Consider the following 17,958-nt stretch of genomic DNA (forward strand, 5'->3'; position numbering starts at 1 on the left):
ATCGAAAAGTTTGGGTGGTTGTGTTGGTATGAGTTTTGAGCATTTTGGGGCGTTTTCATCCACGTTGGGGCGGTGGTGACCGCGTGGGTATCCCCTTCTTTTTTCCGTGTGCCCACCACTAGGGCTCTTCTATTGCTGTTGGGGCCAGCGTTGGAGGCGTATTCAAACTTGCCTTTCCTCAGTCCGAACTCGATTCTTTCTCCGGCGAAGACAAGGTCTGCAAAGTTGGCCGGCATATATCCTATCAGCTTCTCGTAGTAGAACGTAGGCAACGTATCTACCATAATCGTGATCATTTCCCTCTCAGTCATAGGTGGGATGACTTGGGCTGCTATGTCCCTCCACCTTTGAGCATATTCCTTGATGGACTCATGTTCCCGTTTGCCCATACCCTGAAGTCGGTTCCGATCATGAGCCATGTCTGTGTTGTATTGGTATTGCCTAATGAAAGCAGTCGCCACGTCTTTCCACGACCGGACCTGAGAGGCTTCCAGATTTGTATACCACGCCACTGCTGCTCCGACTAAGCTGTCTTGAAAGAAGTGTATTAACAACTTTTCATTTGTGGAATATGCCCCCATCCTTCGGCAATACATCTGAAGATGACTCTTTGGACACGTCGTCCCCTTATATTTATCGAAATCTGGTACTTTAAATTTGGGAGGAATGATGATGTCAGGTACCAGACACAAATCGGCTAAATCCGAGAAAGGATAGTTGCTGAGGCCTTCCACCACTCTCAACCTCTCTTCAAGCAGATCGATCTTTCCCTTGTCTTTTGAAAAGGGAACAAGTTCCTTAATGGGTGCGGATTGAGCCGGGGCATGGCGGATTATGTTTGGTTGGGGCAACTCATGGGGGGCCGGTTCCTTGAGGGGAAGTAGAGGGCCTAAATGGGCGTCTCCTTCATCATCTTCCTACAGAGGATAGTCGGCATGAGGAGGGAGTTGTCCCTCGAAGGTAGGGGCTTGGCTCAAATCGTCGAGAACGGTACGGGGAGTGAAGTCTGGAGGCAAACCATAAGGGTAGGCTTGAGGACTATACCTCCGATTGAAACCCGTCGCGTTTCTATCTCGGCCCAAGTTTATTGCGGGCTGTAGCACCGGTTCCGCTTCCCTAGCTGTATTGGAAGCGGCCGCCGTAGCATTTTCTTCTATTGATTTTTGAATTTTTAGCATGGCTTCCGTGATAGAAGCCATCTGATCTTTTAAGGCCGACATGTCGCCCTTCATCTGTTCTTGCACTCCCTCTTTGTTATCCATCTTACTTTTGGATCGGGTGTTATAGGGGTGCCTTTGCGCTTTTTTAGTTATGGTGAGTTCAGTAAAGAAACAAACAGTGGTGAGCATGCCACAAAATCATGAATATGCTAATGAATGATCAAAGCACTTAGATCCACCTCAAGGCCTTTTTAGACAACGTGATGAGTTTCAAAACTTCTCTTTTTTTATGAAAAAGGAACAAAAGCTTTTATCTAGCCAAGATTTTACAAGAGTGTTACAAAAGAACCTAACGGTTTCTAATTATATGGGCCATCATATCTATCATGTGTTGACAGTAATTGATTAGCCCGTGAATTTCCTCTAGGGCTGAACACACTTCGGCCATGGCCCTTGCTTTGGCTAGTAGTCGCAGGAGGTCTTGACTTCCATTTAAAGTCAAGGCGAACCTATCCATCCACATGGTCGCTTCTTGATGCAATGCATCAATCACCCTCCCCTCTTGCTTCCTTCTCGGCGTATGCTTGTGCGAAGTCCTCTACTAGCTTTTGCTCATGGGTCAAAGACTGGTTTAACTCTTCTTTGTATTGCCCTATTATAGCTAGCATGCTTTGCTCCGTGGCTTCTAAGTGCTGGGCCAAACTCCTCTTGGATCTTGAGCAGGCAGCTAACTCCTCCTTTAAGACCATGCCATGTACTCGTGACTGGTCTCTTTCCTCTCTCCGGAGCTTAAGTTCGCTGTTGCTGCCCCATAGAGCCCCTCGGACCTTGTTCCGACCGTGCTCTTCCCTACGAGCCCTCTTGGTCTCTTGTTCCAAGGCCTTGGTGGTAGCTATATTTGTATCTCTTAGTTCGGCATTCTCCTTTTGGATTTTAAGAGCTGCTGATTTGAACCTTTCTTTGACTTTTTGGGCTTGCTCGAGTTCCACTCTAAGGGTCTACACCTCTTCGTCTTCTTCCGGTGCCTCAACTTCCTCCCTTCTAGCGGTTCTCAAACTTGGGAGCCAATCCAAACCTTGCACGTGGGCTTTCAACCACCTCCGGTAACCACCGATGGGCCCATTGTTACTGCCCCTCAGTTCTTTGCCCTTCTTTTGCACCACCTCCCATGCCTTGCAGACCTTCTGAAGTGTCTCCCCGTTGGCCTTATTGAAACCTCGTGAAATGATAGGCGCGAGCACTTCCTCTAGCGGTGCCCCTCTCATAGGGTAGCCAAGTTGCCTTATAGCAAGAACGGGATTGTAATTGATGCAACCCCTTGTCCCCATCAAGGGAACATTCGAAAATCCTCTGCATGAAATAAGAACCCCGGTTTTTCCTTCTTTCCATGGAGGGAACCAGTTGACAGACGCTCCTTCCTTGTTTGCTAAGAGTCGGTCCCAATTTGCCCCTCCTTTCCCTGTGCATGAATGGTGACTTTCTAGCGGGCAAGCATGCCACACCTCTTGGCGAAAAAGGTGCGAAACCAACCATACATAAAGAGCTGGAGTACAGCAAACAATCCTTGTACTGCTCTTCTCACATCTTCGAACGAAGGTGTCATATAGGTCGGCTAACATAGCGACAACCGGGCTTTCCTTGTGGTCATGATAGGCGAGAAAAGCGTTGATCGCTGCTAGATCCACCAACCCATCCACATTTGGAAAGAGGACTCCTCCGAAGATCAACAGTGCCAGAATGTCTATGAACGGGGCCCATTCGCCTCTACCTGCCAAGGTTTTTGCTTTTGCCTCCAAACATTTTCTCAGTATTCCAACCACCCCATTTCTGACTTGCTTTCTATGGTCTAATTCCTACGCCGAGATTTGGACTGTCTTTGAAATTCTAGCTAATGAGGGATAGAACCCTGAGAAGAGGTACGGTCTCCTTCCCCCTAGAGGACATCCTAGGATCTCTTCAAATTCTTCCACCATGGGTGACAGCTGGAAGTCCCCAAAGGTAAAGCATCTCAACGGCTGATCATAATACTGGGCGAGGGAGGCAATGGCCTCTGTGGAGACTTCTACCATGGCTAGGTCCCAGATTTTACCGTAAGCTTTGCGAAAAGCTTGCTGTTGGAGCTGACCCATCAACTGCCCTAACTCCTTAAGGCTGGTGACATCTAGGCCCTTAATCTTGACTTGATAGAATCTTTTTCCGATTTGATTTGTCCCCATCATTTACCTAAAAAGGGGTGAATCAAGGCTCTGATATGAATGATGCAATGCACATGCATGAAACGAAAAGAAGAAAAACAAGTGGTAATTTACGTATACGAGACTGAAAAAGATCCATTTTTTTAATGCTACGCTCTAGGCATTGGTGCCCCAACGTATGCATTAAAAAGTGACGTGTTACTCTAAAGAGACAAGATATCACTAGATATACAGCAAAACTATAATTTATGTGCTATTTGCAGAAGAATGCATGAGAACAAATGGTACAGAGTGTGCTTGCTCCATGCCCCTATTTGGGGACCTATAGGATAATATCTAGGAGTCTCTAATAACTACTCCCAACGATCCATATCTCATATGGATATTTTCTAGAGGAATCATCACTCAAGATAATAATATTGCGGCGGTATGGAATACCAGCGACAACACATTATAAAGAGAGAAAGCTCTAGACGAGGTTTCACTATTATCAAGCTAGTCGGAGACCTAGCATGACCATAGATTCACCTCCACTCCTTAGATTTCCATGAACCCGGGTATAGGGCCCTTTTTTTACTCAAACCCATGGGTGCTTAGAATGCAGTGTAAAAATGTGGAAAAGACAACATTTATTATTTTTACACAGTTCTAGAAGAGACGCACACACAAAGTTTCATAATTCCACACTTTCCTAAAATAGGCCTAACTCACAAAACATTCCCCAGTGGAGTCGCCAACTGTCGCAACCTACCCTATTATGGGCGAGCGAGGCGAGGCTCACGGGTGCGTCTTCCATAGGAGGAAAATGCACGGAGTCGCCACCAACGTTTATTGAAAGGAAAACGTTAGGAAAACCAAAGGAAACCAGTCATGAAGAATATTCCAGATTCAGGAGTTGTATTTACGATTGAGGAAGGTATTAGCACCTCTCACGTTTGTCCCACAGGACAACAACCTTAAATTAGAATTGTGTGAAATTATGTATCTAAACTTTATTTCTATTTTATTTTTGATGTCAACAAAAGCGGGGCTTTTGCTCCTACGTACCCTCCATCGAAGAGGAAATTAGACCTACGTAGTTCTTTTAAAAGGAGCGAATCAAGTGATTGTTTTTTACTTGGAAGGTGGTCTTTTAAGGCGTTGGACCTTAAAATGATCCATTTTTACTTGGTGAGAAAAGCTGAGGCGTTGGACCTTAGAACGTTTTTTCAGTGATTTTTGCGGACAAAGCTTGATTTTGTGAATTGATTTTAGCCTTAGTTTCACTTTAGTTATTAGTCAATTCAATTAAGAAAGAAGAAATCCCAAAGAGAAACGCCCGATTGATTTTTTGTTTTATTTTACTAAAAGATATTTTTTTATTATTATATTATTATTTTACCTCTTTTTTGGTTTCCAACGTGGTTACGGCATGACCGAACGATCGGATTTCATTTTAACATAAATTGATGGATGTTACAATTCAAATGATCGGTGGAAATTTATTTTATTTTTTGATTAGGCAAGAAAATGACTTAAATAAATTACTAAAGCACGTCAAAAGGGGGGTACGGAAAGTAAATGAAATGAAAATAAAAGTACACGAAACAAGTGGGCACCACCAAGGGTACGTAGAATGAATTAAAAAGTTCGATTTCGGGAACTTACTGGTTGAAGACCGAAGAACGTACGAAAGATGGCGGAAAACCTTCACGGATTTGCTTACGGAAATGTCTCAGACGAATTATGGAAGCGCCTCGGCTTGGATTTTCTTCATGGAAACGATTTTTTTTCACTAATTTCAAGTAATCTCAAGATACAAGGAGGGTTGAACGTTTTTCTCCTTCACCCCTCCCCCTATTTATAGGAAAATGGGGGAGGAGCTTGCCACCCAGCTCGCCCGGGCGAGCTAGGTTGCTTCCTCCAGAAGCAACCGCCTTCTGGAGGAACATCCTGGAAGGCCCAAGTGGGCATGGTTGCTATTTGCACCCCCTTTTTTACTAAATACACCCTCTGCCCTTTTTTGTTGATTCTTTTTCCGCAACGTTACGGAAATTTACGAATTCCGTAATGATACTTGTTTTCCTTCCGTAATGTTATGGAACCTTAAGGATCACGTAATCATCCCTTTTTTTGGCTTTCGGAATGTTACGGAACCTCACGGATTGTGTAACAATGCTTCCTTTTGATTTCCGACATGTTACGGAACTTCACGTATTGTGCAATAATGGGTGCCAAGTACCTCGAAGCGGTCAAGCAAAGGTTGCATGCCACCAAACAATGGTCCCCGGACGAAATTAGGGTATGACAGATGGCTATGCATAAAGAGCTAAATCAGTTTTGAAATTCTGATACAGAGGTCAGATGTCGTACCAGATGTCACGACATCACGCTTCAGAACATGGAGATTATATTTGACTGTATGAACAGATTAAACAAGTAAATAACACAAGAGAATTGTTAACCCAGTTCGGTGCAACGTCACCTACATCTGGGGGCTACCAAGCCAGGGAGGAAATCCACTAAAATAGTGTTAGTTCGAAGATCTAACAGCCACTGTTTACAACCTTCTCACCTAACCACTACCCGTGCAATCTCTACCTAAGAGCCACTCTTAGATATGAGAACCCCTCTCACTCCCTCTCAATCACTCTCCCGTGTTTACAAATAAATCCAAGACACACCAGAGATTGCTCTCTGAACAAAGAGATCAACTCTACACACTCAGGTCCAACACTTGATGTTAGGGTAACATCAAGGTGGCTCACAAAACACTCAAGTCCCAAAACTCACAAAATAACTCTTCAATCCCGGACTTGGTAGAAAACTCGTGCAGCCTTCATGTTTATATAGCAGTGTGCGTATCTGGGCTGCAACAGCTTGCGCTGGATGAGATCTATCATTCTCCTGAAAAATCTGCACTTAAAGATCTAAAAGATCAAGTTTGATCTTTTAGTTTTTATCTTTAATCTTTAATCCCTGAACGAACTATTCAAGTTTGTAATTCGAACTTTAATTATCTTTTAATTCGTTCCTAAAGATAGATCGCCAAATCTGTTGCTAACTGCACATTAATCTGTTAAAGATATAACAGATTTATGTGTCCAGTATTTTCGGGCAGGATGTCCTGGACATTGTATCCGACATCGTGGATCCTGCACAATCTGTTAAAGATATAACAGATTTATATGTCCAGTATTTTCGGGCAGGATGTCCTGGACATTGTATCCGACATCGTGGATCCTGCAGCTTCAATTCTTCATTTGACATTTTATCTTGCCTTGTGCATTGTGCAGCCCAATCTGATTCCTTGACATAACGTTGGACATCATGTGCAGCAACTCCAGCTTTCCTTCATTGTCTAAGTGCTTATGTTTTAACAAAATTTTAGCCAATCTTTTAAAACTCAGTAGAGCTAAGCACTAACAATCTCCCCCTTTGGCAAATTTTGTCTAAAACATACTTAGACACTTCCTGAGCAGGTACGAGCAGTTATGCAAGTGGGATCAGCAACTTTCATTATCAGAGTAATCAAGCACAGCGGTATCTGTAGTGGCGACAGCAAAATTCTGCAAGTTGCAAGTCGTTTCCAGGATGTCAAGACATCTCACGTGACATCAACTTTCTGCTCCCCCTGTCTCCATGCTCCTACTGCTGTGAAGCAGTTCACTGCGGTATCTTCTATCAGCTACTAGTCTTTTCCAGGATGTCAAGACATCTCATGTGACATCCGCTTTCTGCTCCCCCTGTCTCCATGCTCTTACTGCAGCATCTTCTATCAGCTACTAGTAGTTACATCAGTCATCATCAGCAGCAGCAGTCTCCCCCTCAAAATCATATACATACAACTCCCCCTCAAAATCATGAATCATGCATACACCACCGTATCCTACTACTCAAAATCATACATCATGACTACTATTGCATACATAGAGTCCTACTACTCAGAATCATAAATCATGCATAATACTATTAATACTATTACTCCCCCTTTTTAGACAGAATTTGACAAAAGTAGAATGCATGCAAATATTACAGACCAATAGCAATCAATTGTTCAAAGGGACATGCCCCTATAGCTAGTAAAAAGCAAAAATAAAGTTCTGATGGTCATGGGGTGGCTTCAGAATCATCATCTGATTCTGTCTCTTCTGCTCCATCTTCCTCTTCCTCAGCGGCTTCTTCTTCTTCCTCAGCTGGATCTTCTTCTTCCTCAGCTGCTTCACCATCATCAATGCCACTGTCTGAGAGTCTTTTGATCAGGCGTTCCAGCTCCATTTTCTTCTCTGTGGTGGCTTTGATGGTTGCTTCCAGCACCTTGCATGTGTCCTTGAGTTCAGCAATCAAAGCATCCTTGGACACAGCACCTGAAGCAGCAGCTTTCCCTGATGTCGAGACAATGTCTGGGACATGTGTCCCCTCAAACAGTTTGTAATGCAGGGACAGAGCAGATTCTCTCTTCATCACAGAGTCAATGTTGTTTAAAATATTTGGATGTTGACTCAACATAATGCCACACAATACAGTAGGGAAGGCAATGGGTAATTTGACAGCAAAAGATTCTGAATGCTTAACAGTTTGATCAAAAATATAGTTTCCAAAATTAAATTTGGACTTGGTTCCAACAGCATACAGAAATTTACCCAAACCTGTGGCAACAGTGGAAGTATGATTGGTGGGTACCCAGTTTGCAGCGCCAATCCTATGCAGAATTGCATACTTCACACTCAGCTTCCCTGCAGAAAGCTTCCCTTTCTTTGGCCAATGCTGGACTTGTTTGGCAGTGATTTCCTTGGCAATTTGATGCTCAGAAACAGCAAGATCCACCACTCCTTCAGTTGGTCTGCCCAGGTATTTGTTGATCACAGCAGGGGAGAATCTAACACACTTTCCTCTAACAAACACTTTCTGATAATCATCACTTTTTCTGTTTGTTATGTCAGAGGGAATGTTGACAATGAATTCCCTGACTAGGCTTTCATAACAGTCTCCCAACTTGGTGACTGTCTTCAGTAGTCCAGCAGCCTTGATGAGGTCCATGATCTCCTTGCAAGCCAAGGCATCTCTTCCCAGTTCTCTTTCAACAGCAAGTCTGCGTTGATATACAAATTTCCACCTTTCAACATTGCCAATGGAGTGGAATGAAATGTTGTCCAATGGAGCATCAGGGACATTTCCAGGCACCTTTTTCCCTGATTTCTTGGCCCTCTTGATGTCGGGAACATCTAGTTCGACATCATCATCAGAATCAGATGAGGAAATTTCTTTCCTCTTCTTGGAAGGGATTGCAACTTTGCTCCATCTGGATGTGGTAGGAGTGATTGGAGTGCTCTTCTTCTGTGCCATAGTTTTGATTCGTCCAGACCTAGTAATGGGGGTTTTTCCCTTTCTGCTTTGTAATCTTTCTGCAATGCCAGGTGCCAACTTGTTGGCAATGGGTTCCTCATCAGATTCTTCTTCTTCTAGGTCAATGAGGTCACCTGGAGCAGGTTCTGGTGCCCTTGGTGCAGGGGTCTCCTCTGTGGCTTGATCCTCTTCCTCTGTTGATCTCTCTTTGCTGGATGAAGAGAGGACTTCAGCATTTGGGGTGGAAGATGTTGGAACATCTTTAGCAGCATCAGGGACAGAAACATTTGGGGTGGAAGATGTTGGAACATCTTTATCAGCATCAGGGACAGAGGCATCTTTCAAAATGCTACTCACAATACTGCGAATCTTCTTATCCATCTCCATGTCTACTTCCCTAGGACTTGTTGCAAGGCTAGGGTTTTCAGAAATCTTCATTCCCTGTTGTCTTTTAGGGACCAGTTTTTCAGGAACAGGGGCTGAACCAGGAATCATTTGTATGGGTTGGATATTGAATTCAGGTCGTTCCTGGTTTGATGGTGCTTTGGTGGATGATGGAGATGATGGTACAGAGGGTGAACCAGGAGCTGAAGTTTCTTTTGGTGCGGTAGCCATGGAGAAGCAGAGCCTTTGGAATGGTTTCGTGAATTTCTGAGAGCTGTTGGGGAATGCTGAAAACGGGATTACCACGAAAATATAAGTTTGAATGAGGAATGTAAAGGGACGTGTGAAGCAACGGTCGAATTTTTTTTGGCCCAGTAGAGAACGCGCTATTAACGTTTGAGCACGTTCAGATAAAAGTAATTGCTATAAATCCTCTAGCAGACAAATGCCCAGCTTGCCCCTCAGTTTTTCAAACTGATTTGCATCCAATGCCTTTGTGAAAATATCTGCTATTTGTTCCTCAGTGTCAACATGCTCCAGTGTGATAACTTTATCATCAACAAGCTCTCTAATATAGTGATGTCTAATGTCAATGTGCTTGGTTCTGCTGTGTTGAACAGGATTTTTAGAAATATTAATAGCACTCAAGTTGTCACAGTACAATGTCATGACATCTTGTTCGACATTGTACTCCTTGAGCATCTGCTTCATCCAAACTAGTTGTGAACAGCTGCTTCCTGCTGCAATATACTCTGCTTCTGCAGTAGATAGGGACACACAGTTCTGCTTCTTGCTGAACCATGAAATAAGATTGTTGCCCAAATAGAAGCATCCACCAGAAGTGCTTTTTCTGTCATCTGCACTTCCAGCCCAATCAGCATCACAATACCCAACCAGCATTGAATCTGAACAATGACAGTACATAATCCCATAGTCACTGGTGCCATTTACATATTTCAGAATTCTCTTTACTTGATTCAAGTGACTTATCTTGGGATTGGCTTGATATCTTGCACAAACACCTACTGCAAAGGTGATGTCAGGTCTGCTTGCTGTTAAATATAGTAAGCTCCCAATCATGCTTCTGTACAGACTTTGATCAACACTGGTGCCAGCTTCATCCTTTGACAGCTTCAAGTGAGTAGGTGCAGGTGTTCTTTTATGGCTGGCATTTTCCATCCCAAACTTCTTGATAGTGTTCTTTGCGAACTTGCTTTGTGAGAGGAATATGGAGTCTTCCATCTGCTTCACTTGGAGTCCCAGAAAATAAGTCAGCTCTCCAACAAGACTCATCTCAAATTCAGATTGCATCTGTTGGACAAAATGTCGAAGCATCTCATTCGACATCCCTCCAAACACAATGTCATCAACATATATCTGTGCTATCATCAAGTTTTCAGCATCTTGTTTGACAAAGAGAGTCTTGTCAATTCCTCCCTTCCTATACCCTTGCTGAGTAAGGAACTCTGTTAGCCTTTCATACCAAGCTCTTGGAGCTTGCTTCAATCCATAGAGAGCCTTCTTGAGCCTGTATACATGATCTGGATGAGTTGGATCTACAAATCCCTTTGGCTGCTCCACATAGACTTCTTCATTCAAGTATCCATTCAGAAACGCGCTCTTCACATCCATCTGGTACAGCTTGAATTTGAGGATGCAAGCTACACCAAGTAACAATCTGATGGACTCAAGTCTAGCAACAGGAGCGAAAGTTTCATCAAAGTCTACACCTTCAATCTGAGTGTAGCCTTGAGCAACAAGTCTGGCCTTGTTTCTGGTTATAACACCTTCTTCATTGGTTTTGTTCTTGAAGATCCACTTGGTGCCAATCACATTAGTTCCCTCGGGTCTAGGAACTAGCTCCCAAACTTCATTCCTTTTGAATTGCTCCAATTCTTCTTGCATAGCATTGATCCAGAACTCATCAGTCAGTGCCTCTTTCACATTCTTGGGCTCAATTTTGGAGACAAAACATGAATTGGAGACAATCTCAATCTCCCTTGATCTTGTAGTGACTCCTCTGTTTGGATCTCCTATAATCAGCTCCTTGGGGTGCATCTTCTGGATTCTAATGGAGGGACTCTTGTCAGGTTGATTGATGTTTGGTTCATCTGTAGCAGAATCAGAGTTTTCTGCATTTTCTGCATTTTCTGCACTTTTAGCTGTATCTGCTACATTGTCTCCCGATGTTCTGACATCTTCTTCGACATCCTTCTTTCTTGCTGGAGTTAGATCATCAACAACCACATTGATGGATTCCATCACAGTCCTGGTTCTGGAATTGAATACTCTATATGCTCTGCTGTTTGTAGAGTATCCCAAGAATATTCCTGGATCACTCTTGGGATCCATCTTTCTCCTTTGCTCTCTATCTGCCAAAATGTAACATGGACTTCCAAAGATGTGGAAGTGCTTGACAGTTGGCTTCCTCCCTTTCCAGATTTCATACAGTGTGGTTGGAGTCCCTCTTCTAAGTGTGACTCTGTTGTGGATGTAGCATGCTGTGTTCATGGCTTCAGCCCAGAGATTATAGGGAAGTTCTTTGGCATGAAGCATGACCCTAGCAGCTTCTTGCAAAGTCCTGTTTTTCCTTTCAACTATGCGATTTTGCTGTGGTGTAATGGCTGCAAAGAACTCATGAGTGATGCCTTCAGATGTGCAGAATTCAGTAAACTTGCTGTTTTCAAACTCTCTGCCATGGTCACTCCTGATTCTCTTGATGACACAGTCTTTTTCTCTTTGAAGTCTTAGACTCAACTCCTTGAATACTTCAAAGGTGTCTGATTTTTCTCTGATAAAGTTGACCCAGGTAAATCTGGAGAAATCATCCACAACAACATAGGCATACCTCTTTCCTCCAAGGCTTTCAACTTGCATAGGCCCCATCAAGTCCATGTGAAGTAGTTCCAGTACCCTGGAAGTGGTCTGATGTTGAAGCTTCTGGTGGGACATCTTGACTTGCTTTCCAATCTGACATTCACCACAGATTCTGCCTTCTTCTATTTTCAGATTGGGAATGCCTCTAACAGCACCTTTGTCAATGATTTTCTTCATGCCACTTAAGTGCAGATGTCCGAATCTTTGATGCCATATTTTGACTTCATCTTCTTTGGAGAATAGACATGTGGAGGAGTAACTGGTTTCTTGAGGTGTCCATAGGTAACAGTTGTCCTTTGATCTGCTGCCCTTCATTAGAACTTCACTCTTCTCATTTGTCACCAAGCATTCTGACTTTGTGAAGTTTACATTGAATCCTTCATCACACAACTGACTGATGCTGATCAGGTTTGCAGTCAGTCCCTTCACCAGCAGTACTTTGTTCAGACTAGGAAGTCCATCATGGACTAGCTTTCCCATTCCAATGATCTTTCCTTTAGACCCATCTCCAAATGTCACATAGCTAGTGGAGCAAGGTTCAATGTTCACCAGGAATTCTTTGACTCCTGTCATGTGTCTGGAACAGCCGCTATCTAGGTACCAATCTTCCTTAGCTGATGCTCTAAGTGAAGTATGAACAACAAGACTAACAGTCTTGTGTTTTGGAACCCACATCATCTTCCTTCCGCTGCTGCGACCTTGAGTTCCATGATGTGGATGGCCATGTAAATGATAGCAAAAGGGCTTTATGTGACCATACTTGCCACAGTAGTGACACCTCCACTTCTTTCTTTTGCTCCTTTTCTGCTGCGTTCCATGATGTCGAGACCGATGTTGTGACATCGTGGCTCCAGTGCTGTTTTTGGCAGGAACAAATTCTGTCATGGTCGTTCTGCCAGCAGATTTATGATTAAATTCAAGTCCTTTCTGGTTTCCACCATTCTTCCCAAGCTGTAGCACCTCATCAATTATATCTGAGCCTTTATTCAGCATCTTTATTGATTTTGTCATGTTTTCCAGTTTAGAGTTCAGAAAACCAACTTCTCCTTTAAGCTCAGAGATCTCCTCTTCATGTGCCTCCTTCTCAGCCTCCAGATTTGCAATGACCTTCTTCAGTTGTGCTTCTTGCTGAAGAATCTTCTCACTTTTGATGCATAGTTCTCTATAGGATATAGCAAGCTCATCAAAAGTGATTTCACTATCTGTATCACTTGAATCTTCAGCAGATTCAAATCTCCCAGTGAGTGCATTCACATCTCTGTCAGAATCACTTTCTTGTTCACTCTCTGTATCATCAGACCGACATACAGAAAGTCCTTTCCTCTGCTTCTTGAGATGAGTGGGACATTCAGCTTTGATGTGTCCATAGCCTTCACACCCATGGCATTGAACTCCTTTGCTGTGATTGGGTTTTTCATCTGACCTTTTCTGGTATTCACTACCTTTCCTGATGTCGAAAGAGATGTTCTGGACATGTGGTTTCTGCCTCCTGTTCATTCTGTTCAGCACTTTGTTGAACTGTTTTCCAAGGAGCACAACTGCATTAGCCAGACCTTCATCAGTATCCAGGTCATACTCATCTTCTTCTCCTTCATCATTGGACACGAACGCCAAGTTCTTGCTCTTCTTTTCAGTCCTATCCGAGAGTCCTAGCTCAAAGGTTTGAAGGGAACCAATGAGTTCATCTACTCTCATGTTGCAAATGTCTTGGGCCTCCTCTATTGCAGTGACTTTCATGTCAAATCTCTTAGGCAAAGATCTGAGGATCTTTCTCACCAGCTTTTCATCTGTCATCTTCTCTCCCAAGGCAGTGCAAGCATTGGCAATTTCAAGAATGTTCATGTGGAAGTCATGAATACACTCTTCCTCCTTCATCTTCAGATTTTCGAATTTTGTAGCCAATAGTTGCAATCTGGACATCTTCACTTTGGAGGTTCCTTCATGAGTGGTTTTCAGGATCTCCCATGCATCCTTGGCCACTGTGCATGTGTTGATCAGTCTGAAGATATTCTTGTCAACTCCATTGAATAGAGCATTCAAGGCTTTGGAGTTTCCAAGTGCCAATTCGTCCTCTTCTTTTGTCCAGTCTTCTTCTGGCTTCAATCCATCAGTGGGCTTTCCTTCTGTGTCCAGCATCTTGGGATGATCCCAGCCTTTGATGACAGCTTTCCAGGTTCTGCTATCAAGTGATTTGAGGAAGGCCACCATCCTTGCTTTCCAGTATTCATAGTTGGTTCCATCCAGAATTGGTGGTCTGTTCACTGGTCCTCCTTCTTTCTCCATGTTCATCAGAATTTATCTCCCTAGATCTCACTCAGTGATTTAGAGTGCCTGCTCTGATACCAATTGAAATTCTGATACAGAGGTCAGATGTCGTACCAGATGTCACGACATCACGCTTCAGAACATGGAGATTATATTTGACTGTATGAACAGATTAAACAAGTAAATAACACAAGAGAATTGTTAACCCAGTTCGGTGCAACGTCACCTACATCTGGGGGCTACCAAGCCAGGGAGGAAATCCACTAAAATAGTGTTAGTTCGAAGATCTAACAGCCACTGTTTACAACCTTCTCACCTAACCACTACCCGTGCAATCTCTACCTAAGAGCCACTCTTAGATATGAGAACCCCTCTCACTCCCTCTCAATCACTCTCCCGTGTTTACAAATAAATCCAAGACACACCAGAGATTGCTCTCTGAACAAAGAGATCAACTCTACACACTCAGGTCCAACACTTGATGTTAGGGTAACATCAAGGTGGCTCACAAAACACTCAAGTCCCAAAACTCACAAAATAACTCTTCAATCCCGGACTTGGTAGAAAACTCGTGCAGCCTTCATGTTTATATAGCAGTGTGCGTATCTGGGCTGCAACAGCTTGCGCTGGATGAGATCTATCATTCTCCTGAAAAATCTGCACTTAAAGATCTAAAAGATCAAGTTTGATCTTTTAGTTTTTATCTTTAATCTTTAATCCCTGAACGAACTATTCAAGTTTGTAATTCGAACTTTAATTATCTTTTAATTCGTTCCTAAAGATAGATCGCCAAATCTGTTGCTAACTGCACATTAATCTGTTAAAGATATAACAGATTTATGTGTCCAGTATTTTCGGGCAGGATGTCCTGGACATTGTATCCGACATCGTGGATCCTGCACAATCTGTTAAAGATATAACAGATTTATATGTCCAGTATTTTCGGGCAGGATGTCCTGGACATTGTATCCGACATCGTGGATCCTGCAGCTTCAATTCTTCATTTGACATTTTATCTTGCCTTGTGCATTGTGCAGCCCAATCTGATTCCTTGACATAACGTTGGACATCATGTGCAGCAACTCCAGCTTTCCTTCATTGTCTAAGTGCTTATGTTTTAACAAAATTTTAGCCAATCTTTTAAAACTCAGTAGAGCTAAGCACTAACAAGTTTAAAAGGAATGAAGTGTCGGACTTAGTTCCTTAACCCACCTCTCACAAGTCAATCAAAACCTAGTGAGTGTTTTTAAACAAACTTGATGAATCAAAGTCAAACAAATGAAAGATGGAACCTTCCTATGTCAAACCAAATACTATTCCTAACTAATTAAGAAATTCGGAATGAAAAAGTGCAAAGAAGCATCAACTACAATGGTAACATCAATCTATCATGACTTAGAAGAGAAAGTTAAATCAGTCGATGAGTCAGGATATAGAGGTATGATTGGGTCACTTCTTTACTTAACTACAAGTTGGCCAAATATTATGTCAGTTTTAGCTTGTGTGCAAGGTATCAGTCTAATCCTAAGGAATCTCACTTGACAACTGTTAAAAGGATCATTAAGTACCTTAAGGGCACAACCAATGGAAACCAGAAAGGAAAAGCACAAGTGGGACATGCCACCTGTTAGGAAGCTATCTTATATCTTGAAATTGCAAGAAACAAGCTTGTGTAGCACTATCTACTACAAAAGTTGAATATATTGCAGCTGAAAGTTGCTGTGCTCAAAGTCGCTAAATGAAACAACTTGAAGACTTTGGAGTGATCCTTGATCACATTCCTTTAAAATGTGACAACACAAGTGCGATCATTGTAACTAAAAATCATGTCATGCATTCTAGAACCAAACATATAGAGATAAAACATCATTTTCTTAGAAATGATGTTTCAAAGGGTGATTGTTACATGGAGTTTATTGATAGTGAGCATGAACTAGCAAACATCTTCACTAAACCACTTGCTAGAGATAAGTTCTTTTAATGGGAACTCTGGTGTTTGAAGGCCCAGGTGAAGGACTCAGGGTTCCCAGAGCAGAGGAAATGATCGTTGTAGGACAAGACTGGTTCTGGCCGGAGCGATGACGATCCAAGAATTTGTCTTCCTACAGCGTTGCTAGTGCGACGACCTGTGGTAACGAAAACGGTTGCAGAGTCTAGACCTTGCAACAGAGCTTATGGGTGAGACTAGAGATAAAACAACTAAGAAGGAACGGAGGTGCGAGGCCCACTGTGTGATTCACAAGTCTCTTGAATTTGATAAGATAATCATTGACCGAACCTTGTTGTTGTATCTTGAATAGAGCCTCGTGGGGATCATTGTAGTAAGAAGGAGCATAGTGAGATTCTCTGGCCTGCAACATGGTTGGCCACAATGTCAAGAGTCTATTGTGCAACATCCATTGGTACCATAAGAGAGCTAGTGCCTCCATGTAAAAGGACGCAACTGTAAGTCATTCATTATCAAGCATGCACAGGTAGTCGAAGAATTAGGAGATTTTAAAAATCCATCCTTCAGGATCCTGTCAGTCAAACCTCAGAACGTCTAATTTCATGTGTGGCCGGTGTGGCGGTGAAGGGGGTGAAAAGTTGTTGTGGGTGATTTTGGGGATAATGGGGTGGTTAGGGCAGTAAGTCTATCTAGAATGGAGTCAATCTTGTTGTTCATGGTCGACTGAGCTTGGGATAATGATGCATGGTTCTAGGCAAGGGAGGTCTAACCTTGGGTAAGGCAGTTTACGACCTCCTCGAGGCATTTGGTGGTGGTTTGTCAAGTGTTATGTTCCACCATGACGGTGGCAAGTCAGACCAAAATGATAGGGTAAGCTTCTAATACTCTACTCTAAAATCATACTAAGTATTTGTATTGAAATTTTCCTTGCTCTATTATTTCATTTCCATGGTATTTATAATGGTTTTCAATAGAAGGATAAAGATTGCCACGCATATGGCCAGCAACAAAAAGGACCAAAGTATTAACAAAATTGCAAATATCCTAATAAAAAAATTGTAAAAATATCCTAAATCGGTTATAACTAATTTGCTGACAAAGCAAAGAATATCCTAAGTTGGTTGGGAATTATACAAAGTCACAGAGGTAGGCTGGTACTTTCTGCATCCTATTGGGCTTGTAATCCCTTTGGGCTGTATTGCTATCAATTTCTCATTTTCATTTTAGTTTTTCATTTATCCGAGCTGATATTAGCACACGGGAAAAATTATTAGGTAGTCAAAGATTATTATGTGTCCGTGATCCTGATCAACCGTTACATGTACACATATTTTTTAAATTTATAAGATAGAATTGATAATACTCAATTATATTTCGTATAGAGATTAGTGAGAACTAGAACTATTTTCGCGTGTTGTGCGATCGCTATTTTTAAAAAATATTATAATTGGTAAATTAAATAAAAATATTATAAAGAGATGTACACTACTACAAATTAATCATTCAACATCGTCAAATCTACATCGGTTATTGAAAAACCGATGTAGTAAAACACGCGATGGCATTTTCCCAATTTAAACCAACTTTTAAAGGTGTTAACAACGGTTTTTACAAAACCGCCTTTGATTTAAATGTTACTAAGGCGGTTTTCTAAAGACCATCTTTGTTTGTAAGATAACTACTACGTTTTAAGCTAGCACTGTCTTTGAATTCATTATATTTTAATCCATTATTTTTCATTTTGTAAGCTGACAACTATATATGACTTCTCGCATTCACTTTCAGTTTCACTCCTTAGCCTGGT

This window comes from Glycine soja, chromosome 12 (assembly GCF_004193775.1).
Source record: "Glycine soja cultivar W05 chromosome 12, ASM419377v2, whole genome shotgun sequence".
Lineage (NCBI taxonomy): Eukaryota > Viridiplantae > Streptophyta > Magnoliopsida > Fabales > Fabaceae > Glycine > Glycine soja.